The sequence below is a fragment of the Cibotium barometz genome, chromosome 54 (assembly GCF_041138505.1).
Source record: "Cibotium barometz isolate CiBa-2024 chromosome 54, ASM4113850v1, whole genome shotgun sequence".
Taxonomy (NCBI): Eukaryota; Viridiplantae; Streptophyta; class Polypodiopsida; order Cyatheales; family Cibotiaceae; genus Cibotium; species Cibotium barometz.
In genome coordinates this window covers 4,762,013-4,771,983 of record NC_141099.1, presented here as the reverse complement: position 1 = coordinate 4,771,983, position 9,971 = coordinate 4,762,013, and positions in this window count along the sequence as shown.

The window sequence follows — 9,971 nt, the reverse complement described above, 5'->3', positions numbered from 1 at the left end:
GCTAGCTCCGATAGCTATTTTAGATAGCAAGCTTCAATAGCTCTTTCAGATAGCAAATTTAGTCAACGGTTTCAGACAGCTGACTCATATATTCGAAAGATGATGTGGCATCAATAGGTCATCGAATGATGACATGGATTTAGAATGTCAAAAGATGATATGGCATCAACAAATCAAAAGATGACATGGCTTCAACATGTCAAAAGATGATGTGACATCAGCAAATCAGAAAATGACATGGGTTCAGCACATGTTGAAAGATAACGTGACATCAACAGATCAGAAGCTGATGCAAATTCTGTAGATCTGAGTCTACATACAAATGTGGCTGATGTTGAATATTTAACCCATGTGCACAATGCAAAATTCCATAATGTAGAAGACTCACTTAGCAGTAGTGCAATGCTGATGTGGAGCAATATGGTACATATCTGAGACAATGTGTGACTTAAGTTGATGCAAATATTGGTATTCTTAATCTCAAAGGCTAGGTGGAGCCTAATCAGACTACTCTATGCAATGGAGTAAATGAGGCTTTGATAGAAACCATGTGAAAATAGAGGATAGGAGGAAATGTGACACAATGACTAGCACGAATAATTGAATGAACAAGTTAAAACCGAATCAACACTGTTATATTACTGAATCAGATGAGATATGATAATGATACATTCTAACTCTAATTTGGAAGGGATAAACCCTAAAACTCTATCCTAATGCTTAGGAGCTCAATCAGCTCAGATATTATAATCAGTACAGTGATGTGAGTTTTAGGCTTCTTGTACACTTCTTGTTTCTTGTTCACTATCAAGCCCAGTTGAGTACAAAACTGGATTTTATAATGATCCAAGATGAGCAACTCATCACCGCATCGTGCTTTATCTTTGCCAATGTAATTATGTAGATGTGACCAAGATTATGTAGCTAAATCACAGTGGTTAGGTCTCCTAATGCATAATTATCTCTTGAGAAGATGGCGACATGTAATTCTTTCCCCAAATAGTTTACCAAACACGCGGCACATTTTCAAGGTTTTACAAACCTTAGATGATGTGAACTTGCATCTTTTAACACAAAGAAGCTGGATTTGATCAGCCAACAAGTGTGATGTGCTATTTTGCAAGACATGATTAGACAAATGTCCGACCCAGTTGTGAACCATAACTTAGCAGGAAGACAAGGGGCCAGATTGATGGATATGTGGGAGCTCAACATCTGAACTAGGAGGCTAACACTGCAAGGCTGAGGGTTAATGGCACACAAAAAGAAAGATGGAATTGTTGAGCACGGAACAATGGGAGGTGGCAAGGAGGAACAAAGGGTGACGATGAGGGGTGTGTGTACATAGGCTAAAGATAGGTACATAAGCGATTCAGGCTGTGTGAAAGGGCGGATGATGAAAAGGGTGTGATGGAGTGGTCCGAGGGAAGGCCGACTAATAGAAGGGGCTGTCGGATGGAAGAGGGGTGGTCAGAAGGTGCTTTTCAGAAGGTTGGATGGAAGGAAAGTTGTGTCCAATAGACGGAAAGAAATCAAGGGGAAGCCGTGGATGAGATGGGAGGAAGACTATGTCAGGTGAAACGGAACCAAAAGACCCTATTTTTTTCCTTTCCGGTTGAGCTATGGAGAAGGGGATCTACTAGGTGGTAAGTTTTGATCCTGGAGCCATTAACTAGGGGGAAGAAGCAAGCCATCCAAGGTGCGGAGTTGTACAATGCCATGAAGAAGAATCTGGTGAGAATGAGGAATAGGAGCGCACCCAAGATGGTGGCCAAGATAGTGTCCACCACTAGGGCTTGAGTGCACATCTTCCACCAGGTGAGGCGCCTCGTGTGAGGACTCACACACCTGCATAAAACACCATCATGATCCGCCTTGTGGATTTGGCTACTAGCGATGAGTTGAAAGGGTCGGCTCTTCATGAGAAGCCAACGTTTGTCCTTTGTCTTAGTGCTGATCAGAAGCTGTCCTATAGAGACCAAAACAAGGATATCCCTAAACAAGTTTGGGGTAGCATCAACTTTGAATAGGACACTAATAAGAAAGTCATCATCAATACTTATTGCAGGCTCCCTAGTGTTGATGCGAGAAAGGTGGTTTGCCATGATGTGCTGTTTGCCTGGTCGGATTAGGATCTCAAAATCAAAATCTTGGAAAAGAAGCAACCACCACTAGTAGACACGACCAACCACCTAAGGTTTATTGAGTAGATACTTGAGAGCATGGTGGTCTAAGATGATGAGCATAGTGGGAGCCCAAGAGATAGTGTTGAAACTTTTGGCAGGCATACATGATAGCCAAACCTTCCAGCTCAGTGGTGGTGTAATTTTGTTTAGCGGGTGTAAGGAGGAGCCTGGCATAATAGATTGGTCTATCCATCTTATATTTCTCATTGGGCTAAGTCATAACCGTGCCTACTATAGTGAGGCTTACTTCAGTATAGACAAGGAAGATGATTGTCCAATCAGGGGAGATTAAAATGGGGGCTTTTGTGAGGTGATTTTTGAGGTAGGAGAAGGTAGTCAAACCATTAGAAGATGGTTGATGGTTTTACTAAGATAATCAGTGGGTGGAAGGGCCACATTGGCATACATGTTAATGAAATGATGATGATAGCCTATGTGTCTGCAAGACGAAGACTTGGGTGCCTTTGGAGCTAATTGGAGGAGGAAGGTAGAGGATGGAAATGATTTTATCTGGATTGGGAGTCAAGCCCTTGGAAGAGATAATGTGTCCAAGGAGGGTGTCCTAGAACACTAAGAAATGACACTTGAAAGGGTTGAGGCAGATCCTAGCGGATCGCCATTAATTTTGGTGAAAAACTGAGCTAATTGAGAAAGGTGTTCGGAAAAGGCCTCTAGCTTGGACACAAAATGGGTGCCTGCTATGAAATTAGAAAAATCATCTGTAAAAGTTGTTAAGGAAACCCTACCCTAAATGTGTCATGGGAAGTTTCCTATCTGTCGAGCTTGAGCATGGCTCAAGTGCTCCACCATGGCCACTCGTCAACCATCGTCACCCGCACTTGTCGTATCGTCACACCAAGGCAGTTGCTCTAATCCAACAGGTGATGAAAGATCTCTCATGAAGATCGTGGGGGATCTCTGTGGAAGAAGATTGCGCTGGTTAGCATAATCACGAGAGAGAGAGAGAGAGAGAGAGAGAGAGAGAGAGAGAGAGAGAGAGAGAGAGAGGAAGCAAGAGGGAACAAGTGATTAGCACTCCCAAACCCTAACCAAAATCACACCACACATGCTAGATTAGAGTTGCAAGAGAGAGGGAGAGAGAGAACACTCCACTTATATTGCACAAATGGGAGAATGAGTTAAAAACAAGAGAAATTGACTTTTATAGTTCCAAGCCTTTTCCCACTAGTCCCCACCCGGGAGTAAGCACCCAAAACATAGTTACAAGGCTTTTCTCTATGGTATGGCCAACTGACCAAGATCCTCTTGTATGTCCTTTTTGAAGCTCAATACTTGGGAGCGTATTTAGGGTGTTTCCCTCATCAAATGACGGGATTTACAATATAGCATGGGCACCCATTACATAAGTGTGCGGACATAGTTGTCATAAGAATGTGTTAACCAGCAAAAGTATGGTGGAAACTAAAGATGTTGGTGATAAGCCATTGGAAGGTGGCAGCAGCGTTACATAGCCCAAAAGACATCTGATTGTAGACATAGGTCCATCATTGGGGTGACGAAAGCTGTTTTGGCATGGTCAACTGAGTGGATAGCAACATGATTATATCCGCGTTGAACCCATCCATGAAACTTTACAAGGCATTCCTCGCTACATCCTCTAAAACCCGATCCATGAAGGGAAGGGGGAATCCATCCTTGATGGTTGCTTTGTCGAGAGACCTGAAACCCACACAGACGCGGATCTTGTTAGTCTTCTTCTTGGGTGGGATGACCATGGGGGAAGGCCATGTGTAGAGTGTTCCACTAGGGCGATGATTTGGGCTTCCTCCATGTTTTCTAGCTCCACCTTGACAGCTTCTGCATACTTGGGGTTGAGCTTATAAGCCCGTCCTCAAATAGGTCGGGGGTGCCCTCTTTTGGAGGGGTATGGTGTGGACACCAATGTCCATTACAACACCTTCTAAGTCCTTGTATGTCCAGACAAAGGCATCCTTGTATGACTAAAAGAATGCGACAGGTTGCTCAAGGAGGTCATGGCGGTCCCACAACCAAGAGGCTAATGGGATTGTGTGGGGCTCGTCAAACATGCCAAGATTAAATTCTTGAACATGGTCCTGGCAAGACGAAAGGTTAAGTGGTTCGTGATTTAGCTACTTGTTGGGAGAGAAGAGTGAGGTTGTGGGCCGGTTGGTGGTAGATTGGGAATGTGCCGTAATGGTCTTCCATCCAAGACTTAGAACACTCCCCCATGGAAAAAGGTGGAGTGCCCTTAGACACCTTTGGTGGGTCTCCCTACTTGCTACTCTGGAGCCAGTAGGGGTAGTAGTTGGATTGGTGTTTGGGGGCTTGTTAGCCTTGTGGGAGAGAGATTTGACCATTTTGTGCCCTCTCTGGAAACCCTTGAGACTAGTTCTCCGTGGCCTACGGCTTCATAGTTCTGGATTTGGTTGGTACCTCTGTGATTTCCACCATCTATGATATCAAGCCTTTTGGGCTGTCTAAGCCAGTTGAGAAGTTCTGATTCATTGTTATGGGGAATAATTCCTTCATCATGGTTGAGCCAGGATGTCAGAGGAGAAGGAATTGAAAAAGCTGTGGGAGCTACTCGGATGCCTTGATCCAAGCCTTCTTCTAGTTTTAGCTCCTGTGGCCCCTGCTGATGAGGAATCCATAATTGGTCAGAACCCCAATTGTGGAGAACACCCTTACTCTAAAGCCAAGGACAACCAATGAGTAAGGAATAAGCACCTCTAACTTCAGGAAGTCAAATCACCACAAAGTCTAGACAGAACGGAATCCCTTGGATAAAATGACAATGACACCTTCTACCAGGCTAATGGGGGTCACCTCCCATTAGGTAGCCATCCGGTAGCCATCCAAACACAGAAGTTAGCTCCTTGAGACCTAAGGCATGGAGTGTGAATTTAGGCATAAGGTTCACCCCAGAGCTGCTGTCAGCTATTGCCCCATAAAGTTGAGTACCATGAATTTCCACAAAAAGGTGGGGGCTCTGGTAGTTAGTAAGGGAGGGATTGGCTTGGCTGATACTTGTGTAACCAGCGAAGCCTAAAGGAAGTGGAACCCACCATACCGTCCACCACCACTAGAAGTGGTTGCATATCATGGAGCTACTCTAGTAGGGCACTGAAACCTTAGCGGCAGGACACTGGGGCTAATCCAAATAAGATCAAAGAGGTTTAGTGACATTGTGTTTTTCTTGAGGAGATCCTCTACGGAGAAAGGCAGAAGCGGTGCTCTGGAAAGCAAAAGAGAGGGGTAGGTTGTTTGTTTGGTTGTGAAGGTCCTTGAATGCTTGTAAAGAAGGATTGATTGATGACTATTTGGGGAAGTGGGAGAGTGTTATCAGCATGCTCCTCCTCTTGTTGATTTGTAGTAGGCATAGCCTTCCTTTGTGATCTAGTGACCATGACGGGCGGATGGTGGATCCTCATGAATTTTTGTTGGTGTGATGGACACACTAAGGGTGGGAGAGGAAGGTGAGAAAGTGGATGGGGAATGTATGACAAAGATGAGGTGTGCAGTTGGAAGTGGAAATGTGAAGTCGGAGGAAGTGGATGCCCGTTGGTGGGGGAAATCCTGGGTATACTGATCTTTTGAGTTAGGGCAATGCTTGTAGTAGGGAAAATCACCTTCAAGAAGGGGGTAGCAGCTTTGGTAGTGACCATATTCCCCACATCTGTAGGTAGAGGATGGTTCGATTATTATTGGCAAGCTCTTGCATTCTATGGATTTTATTGATCCCAAATGAGGGATATTTTATTGATACCTCCTGCTAGGAAGCCAATGGAATATTTGCAGATATAAGATAGGTAACACATCAAGTGAATACTAGAGTAAAATCTGAGCAAGATGCTCGTTTACAAGAAGACCTTCGAAGGCACAGGGCATGCAAATATGAGGATAAACCTCATTGGAACAAAATGCACTGAATTAAGAGTACAAAAGAAAGACAATAGTACTGGAGCTTAGAAAATTTAAGAGAGTTGCAGGATATTAAGAGACCTGTCTATGTATTTGTAGATTTAGCTAATGGAGAAAGGCAACTCTCGTTGGATATAATTGACCTGAATATAAAAAAAAAAGAGATATTCTCTAATAACGGATTTGATTATATATGTTGGGCTAAAGTATGTAACTGTTGGATTTTTACTATAGATATGTAGAATTCTTTCTTTGTACATGTTGACAACCTTCTTGTCCATGTCTGTAGTTTAATCAAAACTCAATGTCATAAGGCTCACAACATGAAATTTTTATTGTGAATTCACTGCTCTCCTCACTACTTAGAAAGAAAGGTACTCCACAAGAGTAAATAAGGAGATGGTTTACTGCTCTCCTCACTACTTAGAAAGAAAGGTACTCCACAAGAGTAAATAAGGAGATGGTTCACATTTTGTGACTTCCTACAAGTAAACATAGTACTTTTACCATATCAATCAAAGTATGTGATTACTTTCTCAGTTTTGTTTTTTACAATTATTTTTTTTTCTCAAAAAGTTAGCGATCAACAACTTGTAAGAGATGTTATTCTCTCTCTCTCTCTCTCTCTCTCTCTCTCTCTCTCTCTCTCTCTCTCTCTCTCTGTGTCTGTCTCTCTCTTTGTGCATCTTTTAAAATTTGTACAAGCAAAGTACTTCTAGCTAGCAAATTACTCATAGGATACAAGACTCTAAAAGACTCATAGGATACAAGACTCTAAAAGACTTAAACTACTTACATGGAGATAGATTGAGTACTCTTCATCTTCATCTACCTTTCCCTCTTCCTCTTTAGAGGTATCATCGTAGTACTGTCCTGCTTCCCTCTTCCTCTTTAGAGGTATCATCGTAGTACGGTCCTGCTTCCTCTAGGCACTCAACTAGTAGTGAATCTATCTAAGTCACTTTATTAAGCTCCTTGTCCATTTCCATTTTCCAAACCTTATAAATATTATGGTCTTCTTTCTCATTATAACCAAATACGTCACATATAGATTTTCGCTTCTTGAGACATACCGCCCTCTCATTTAAATTCTTTTTCTTTGCTTTAATATCCTCCCTTAGCTGCATTCATACATTTACAAAGTTATTAGCCAATATAATAGGATAGGAAATCCAAAGGGAATAAAATTTACCTGAACTATTTGTGTCATTGTGTTTGAAAGCCATTCAAGGGATTTAGGTATAGTTCGTGTGGGTGGTGAACTGAATCAAAGCCACTTTGAAAATTTATTTGTACAGCCTAAGGAGTGAGCTAATGTGAAATTGTAATAGAGGAGGGCGGGGTTTCATCTTAGGTGCCATTGTGCTTGTGCTAATGCTACCCTCCACTAATGGTCAAACATTTGCCCCATTCTGCTTTATAGATGGGCTGGGATGCATGTGGCTGAAATTTTCAGTGTGCAATGCATGCCCTCTTTCATCAATCATCACAAATTCTTGGATTTCCCTCCAGAGAATAAGACATGATTTGATAGTTTTCCTTTCAAATAGGAATATATATATATATATATATATATAATATATTATTATATTCAAAAAAATTACATTTTAGTTTGTTTTTATTCTCAAATTGTTTGTTTATATTTTTAGGTATTTAATCATTTTGTATTTGAGTAGAGGTTTCTTTGTGTTATTCCAGCATAGAATCATCCATAAAAGTGTAAGAATTATAGCTGAAGCTAGAAACACATTTATAAAATGCGTATTGTGTGAGTAGATAATTGATAGCCATTTGACACGAATATGTGATTCCAACTTGTAGAATAATCCTTTATCATGCCAAATGGCATGCTTTTTTAATATATATCTATTTGGTGGGTTTGTGTCTCCAGCCTCCATTGGAGCTTGGTGTGCTTTGAATTGGACAAGAGAATGGTATGGACCATTAATTCAATACGAGGAACACATGAAGAGATAAGAATGTAGGTATTGGTATTGAAGAACTTTGGTTTATAATAAAGGCCTCCTTCTCATTCATGAATGTTTATTTGTTTTAGGTGCATTTAGAGATTGCTTGTAGCACTGGGAATAGTCTACACTATCAAAGATTTATTTGACTTAGAAATCAAGAATATCTCAGTACCATGGTAGAAAGACAGTTACTTCTGTGGTGGAGGACTCTTTTTCATGCTGAATACATTCTTGAGAGCTTGTACAACCTAAACCCTAGGTTGCAGAAGGTAAGAAAATCTCCAGCAAATAAAAATTATTGATTAAGTCAACGTTCGAAAAAAATTTGAAACATTGTCTTCTTGACTGTACAAAACTAGGATAGTTTATTTATAGAGCGTTATAGGGTCATCACTATCATAGAGTGTTATAGGGTCATTACTGCGTAGAACTATGATAGTTTATTTATGGAGCATTATAGGGTCATCACTATCATAGAGTGTTATAGGGTCATTACTGCGTAGAACTATGATAGTTTATTTATGGAGCGTTATAGGGTCATCACTATCAGGTTGATCCTGAAATGTGCAAAAGAGAAAATTTAACACAACCAGCCAGCATTTCCAGATGAGGTAGAGGCTCTGTTCAGGAACCAAATAGATCCCGTATCATTAAGAGATAGAAAGAGGAGAAAGAGGATGAGAAGCTAGAAGAGGAGAAACAAGAGGAGAAAGAGGAGAAGAAGGATGGAAATAATTATGTGGAAAAGCAGGAGGAGAAGCATAAGAATATGGAGGAGTAGTTCGAAGAGGGGAAGCAGGAGGAGAAAGAAGAGGAGATGCAGGAGGGAAATAAGGATGAGGAAAAGCAAGAGGAGAAGTTGGAGAAGATGGAGGAGGGGAATGAGGGAAAGAAAGATGACGAAAATGAAGAGAAGAAGCTAGAGAAGATGGAGGAGGACAAGCAGAAGAGGGTGTAGGAGAAAGCTGCAGAAAACATTACAGATTAAATTAAACCTAAGAAAATAGATGTAAGCCTACAGTAACAAATTGTAGCATTTGTGATATATCAATATCTGTAATGTTTCAATATCTCTAGATCTTTTGAAGAATTGTAAAGATTTTAGAAACACCAACCAAAAATTTTTCCCACTTTCAGAGATTGATCATCCTTGACCTTAATGGTCTTTTATTCAAAAGACAGTCAACTACGTTCAAGCCTAGCAGAGTCACAACTGCTCATTTTAGCTTTGCATATGTTAGGGAGAGACCAAGATTAAAAGATTTTGTGTCATTTTTGTTACAAACTTTCAAAGTTGCCATATGGTCTTCCATGGTTGTTCACAACATTAGACGTGTGGTTGCATTTATTTGTGCAGAGTCATGTGTTGATCAAAGTCAATTTTATTTTGTTTATGATCAACGAAATTGTTTGGAGCATCCTATAGAGAGCCATCTAGATAAACCAAATGTTAAACTTTACCTCAAGCCCCTACGATCATATATCCTTACCTATAGACTGAGCAAATACCTTGTTTTGATAGATGATACACCATCGAAAGCAATGTATAATCCTAACTTCACCTCTATCTCACCTTTAACATATGAGGGAGATCCTGATGATAATTATTTGAAAGAAAGGCTGAAGCCCTATTTGCAAGGCTTGGAATATTTTGATGGCTCAGTGCAAGACTATGTATGGAGGAATCCATTACATTGTGCCATAGTATGTACAGAAGAATCCAGTAATGAAATTGAATTTAATTAACGTATATTGTGCCATAGTATGTACAATAGAATCCATTAATGAAATTGAATTTAATTAATGTATATTGTGCCACAGTATGTATGAAAATGAATTTAATTGAGAGGATGTGAGCATTAAATACTTTCTTTCATTGATAATAGTAGGAGAGAGTACATTATGGTTTTCA